This window comes from Sturnira hondurensis, unplaced genomic scaffold (assembly GCF_014824575.4).
Source record: "Sturnira hondurensis isolate 20B ecotype Veracruz unplaced genomic scaffold, ASM1482457v3 Scaffold0006713, whole genome shotgun sequence".
Classification (NCBI taxonomy): Eukaryota; Metazoa; Chordata; class Mammalia; order Chiroptera; family Phyllostomidae; genus Sturnira; species Sturnira hondurensis.
Window position 1 is genome coordinate 2,644,032 of NW_028079344.1, and position 5,136 is coordinate 2,649,167.

The following is a 5,136-nucleotide window of genomic DNA, read 5'->3' on the forward strand; positions in this document are numbered from 1 at the left end:
AGCTATTCACCCTCACAGGGGCCTTTTCTGACCCACAAACCCGTACACAGGCACACCTGTTGGTTTTTCTCATAGTGTACTTATAGTTTGTCCTTAGACATTTACTTCAGAGATTGTTAATATCTGTCCCCCTCAGCAGACTATATGCTCCCTGAAGGCAGCGGTTATGTCTGTATTCATCACCCCCATACACACGCACACAAGTGACACCAAGTGGACACCCAGCAAACATGCCTCACCCCCCGACTTAGGTCATTTCTGTGTTTTTATTTATTTTTTCGCACACAGATCATGATTTATTTAAAATTTATCAAAAAGTGCTGTAGAAACATTGATATATTAATTTCTAAAATGCTGCATCTTCAATTTAGTTGGCACACTTTATAAGTGAAGGCACACCTTTAGCTATAAGCGTGAAAGAATGAGTTTAAGTCTTCCATGTAGAAACCAGACACTAAGCTGTAATTTTTTTTAAGGGGAAAGAGAAAAAAGCTTCCTACAGCAGTTTCAGTAAAAGATGGTAAAAATGCCTAGATCTGTGATAAAGAATCGGCTGTACAAGAGAACTCCCTCTTCAGAGCATTCCTTTTTCCTTCATATGCGAGTTATTGTCTATGCTGTAGAATTCCACTGTTACAGCGGGGAAAGGCAACTATTCAATGAAGAGGCAAAAAAAAGGGAAAAGGAATGTACGGGAAGCACTATTTCTTTCAGGTATAATAAGCGTGTTAGTGTTTTAGGCAGACAAGATAAAAATTAGTCAAGGCTCGCCTGATTCTCATTGAATAAAACCAGCAGTCTAAGCACTGAGCTCCACTCTGTGGCTAATACTCAATGCCTGGGTCACCATATTGGTAACCGCCGTGGTTCTTGTCTGGGTATTGTGTCTGCTAATCACTATCACTGATTTCCATCCCATTTGTTTCTGTTCCTAGGTTTCCGTCATGAATGACAGGTTCTGTTGGGGCAGCACAATGTTTAGGATCATATATTGCACTTGCCAAAGAGCCTATACACACTCATTCCTCTCTGGAAAGTGACTTTGTTGGTATCCTCCTGTAGAAAAATTATCACGCTGTCCACTGGTTGTAAGGTGAGCTTCTGGTCATAGAGGTCTCTTCTGGTGCCTGGCACCAACATCCCAGCCTGATGGGCCCCTTTGTTGGTACCCATCTGCAGACTAACCGTGGTCTGCTCAAAAGGTTTGTCTGTTTGGATTTGGGGATCATAAAGGTGCCTCCTGGTCCACAGTCTGTCACACCTGCTGGCTGGCACATGTGTTCATTCCTATCTGCAAATCAAAGACACTTTGGCCAGCGTGTAATTTTCCTTCACTGAACATTGTGTTTGCTTCTCTGCATACTTTACTCCAATGTCAATGGTGGTATAGAATCTTTGTGTTTTAGCCAGGCTGGTTGGAGCCACCAGCATAGTGTGAACCTGGGTCATGTTCGCATTCCCTAAAAGATCATTTGCCTTGAATATGTCATGGGGCTTCAATACCATAGGCCTAAATAGCTTTAATAAAGTTGCCAGCATTCTCCAATGGAGGCCAGTTTGACAAGGACTCGTTGACCTCCTTTACCAAGCCTGGCTGTAGCTTCTTTATGAATTCACAGGGATTACACCATCTTTCAGGCCCAGCTGAGAGTTGGTGCCAATGCCCAGGCCTGTCCCCTCTTCAATCCAGGTGCAGAGACCTTCTTTCACGCAGTACCACACCTGCATCTATCAGTCTAACCTGTACCTGCTGCCACCACCGGAATGGTCCCCACTTAGGTTCTTTAGGGCAACAACGATTTAATGTAAACAGCTATCCTCACCTTAAAAGCTATCATAATAGCTTACACACCAAAAACTGAATAAAGGTGTCATACTGTGCATCTGCCTCTCTAGTTAAAAGCCTCTCTAGCTAGGTATGGTAACAAAGAAAAGATGCATGCACTGCGGCTCTGCGTCCCACATTCCCCTTCATGGCACTTTCCAAACAGCTTATTTTCAATGATTAATTGTGGCAGCAACCACACTTTCATCACTTAATGATCCATCTTAATGATCTGACGCATAAGCATTATCCACAATGGCTAGTTTCACTACCAGAACGCTTCACACATGAGCTGAAATCAACACAAAATCCAGGTTCAGAAGGTGACGCTACACAGGGGCCTACCATGGTGCCACCTTTCCTGGAAGGCACACACAGGCCAGGGGAGCGGTGACAGGCCAGGGGAGGGGTGACGACCCTGAGGGCTCAGAGGAAAGGTTTCATTTTCCCATTGCTACAATGAAAGGTGTATTTGCAAAATAAAGATAAATTCCTCTGAGGCACTATTCTAAAAGGAAAAACAGTAGTGCAAATGTTTAAATAAAAGATACTACATGTGTGAATTAACTGAAGAGCTTCATTTCTCCCAAGTATCTTCTAATTCATTGTTTTTGCTTTATTCTGCTTATATATAATGTCTATATTTTTAATACTTGATGTAAGGGCCACTTTGAAGTATGTGAACAGTCCATTGTTTTTTTTAATGGTCCCAAATAGTTTTCTTTACATGGACATATGTTCTTATAATAAAGAATATATTATCCCCCAAATCATCCTCAAAATATGTTCACAGTGCTACAGGTAGGAATGCTTTGTAAACTATAAAACACTATTCAAATGAAAAGGGACATCTATGTACCTAAAACAGAAAGGAAAACACTACCAGCAGCTCACACTGAAGCCTTACCACTGAGATCACCTCTTTCTAGCCAAATTCAAGTCCATCTTCTCAGTTCTGATTTTCATCAGCAACTGACCAGACCTAACTGGGAGTTCCCTCCACCAGCTTCCCCGTTACTGTGACACCTGATTTTTCTTTCCCAGCTGACCACTCCTTAGCTTCCCTCACTGACTCCTCCTCTGGGTGTACCCCACTTCCCACTCATGAAACTGCTCTTTCCTTTCTGCTATTTTATTTACTCTGTCTCAGGCTTTTTATTGACACCCCCGTACTGGCTGAATATTTCCTATCTGGTTTCTCTGGCCCAACATCTGAGTTACTCTCTACAAACCTGCCATGTTCGTATCAGTATCTCTTACAATTCAATATCCTAAACACTGAACAAAATTTGCTCCACCCTGCTCCCAACCCACCAACCTGGCCCTCCTGCTAATTTCCCATTTCAACAGCACCAGCATTCTTTTTACTCAAAATAATCGAAACAATTAACCCTTACCTAATGACGATTTCAAAGTCTTTTCTGCTCTAGAGAAAGGGAACCTACACCACAGGGGACTCCCTGCCTCCTGTTCAGACTGTGGGTGGTGTGACCTCTACAGCCTTCCACCCAGTGACTTTCAAGTCCCCCCCTCTTCTTCACAGGCAGGATTCCAGGACACTCCATCTGCAAATCTTCCTTCAGAGTCAGACTGATCTTCCTGACTGCTGCTTGTATCACCGGCACCTCTGCTCAGCAGCTGCCTGCTCACACACGGATTCAGTCCCACGAGTATCTGTTGAGTATGCACTTAACCATGTGTCAAGTACCACACCAGGCACAGAATGGTTATGTCATTTATGTTAAACTCTGCCCACAGTGCAAAACATCCTGAATAAAAACAGAACTAAGGACTTGTTCCTTCCCTTAATAAACATGTATGTTCCTTAAAAACAGAAACTAAATTATGAAAAATATATAAAACTTTTTATGATGGCCGTAGTCGATGGTGACTATAGTTAATAATACTGTATCGCATACTTCAAAGTTGCTAAGAGAAGATGTTAAAAGTTGTCATCTCAAGAAAAAAATTTTTGTAACTATGTGTGATGATGGATGTTAACCAAATTTATCAAGGTAATTATTTTTCAATATACATGTTATTATGTTGTATACCTGAAACTAATATAATGTTGTGTGTCAATTAAACCTCAACATAAGTAAATAAACAAATAAGCAGAAAATGGCAAAATCTAAGGTCTAGGCTATTTTTTTCAAAATCTGGTTTTATACATATATTGTAAGTGAACCAGAAAAAACAGAAGTCAAAGGAAGGAACTCTGGTGTAAGAACCAAAGAAGCCTTCAAAGAGGAGGCGTTACTCTGGATCGTGAAGAACAGAACGAGAGGGCTGGGGCTGGCGGGGAGACCATGTACACCCACAGCGCCCAACCGGGCACTGCAATCTTAGCTTTAAACAAATCATAATCACCCCTCTTTTGACTCATGAAACACCTTTCTACCTCCAAGTCTCCCACACTCCTCTTCCTTCTCCCTGTCAATCTATACAATATCCATTTCTCAAGACTCAGCCCAAGGCCCAACATTGAGTCCTATTCTGATCCCTTCAGAGCCCCCCCCCTCCGCCCCGCCCAAAACCCTCTCCTTGCCAAAGCCCTGGGCCACTGTCTGTCTCACACCACTGGCATCTATTTTAGGTTGTTTTAGTCTCAGCTCTTCTTTGTTCCTCGTCATATTTTGTTCATAAGTGATTTGGTTCACATGCTTTATCTCAACACTTTCAGTGTCCTATGAATGTATGAACACATGTAGTACATGGTTTACTGTACAAATGACAAGTGAAATTTTAAGAAAAATAAAGGAATTAGAAGTGTAATTTAAGATACAAATCAGTTACTGCAATGAAATGTATAGATGGCAGAGCTCACTTAAGAGTCTTATAAATTTACAAATATGCTAATTTCTCTTCAAACTAAAAGTTAAGGCAGTTCCTTAACTTTCCTTAATTCTTTCTTTACCAGATAAGCTTCCCACGAATGCCCTTTCTTAGAAAAAAAAAAAAATGAGAGCTCACTGTAGAGGTAGACCAAGCTTCACACTTCTTTTGATCACAGTATCTTCCAGCAAAGTGCTCAGTGACAGTTCTGCAGTCAAGTACATAAAATACAAACTCATCAATGTGCCTCACAACCTCAGAACATAATTAATAGCACTTTTATGCTTATCCTCCTTCCTACTCAACAATTATACACCCAGTGAGTATAGCAGAATCCAATCAATTCATCTGTTCCAAAAACCTCATCTTGTGAAGAACTAAAAGTATTTAAAGTCTTTGCATTGTCAAGCATCTAAAACAAACTCCAGCAAGCACTACCGGTTTGCCACTTTAACCTTTTTGGAGTTAAGTGGGCT

The 5,136-nt window shown here is 41.4% G+C and overlaps 1 pseudogene; it reads right to left on the bottom strand.

The window, feature by feature from the left end:
- Positions 1-824: 824 nt before the first annotated feature.
- On the bottom strand, positions 825-1,728 carry LOC118990007 (calponin-3-like; annotated as a pseudogene).
- Between the last annotated feature and the right edge of the window lie 3,408 nt (positions 1,729-5,136).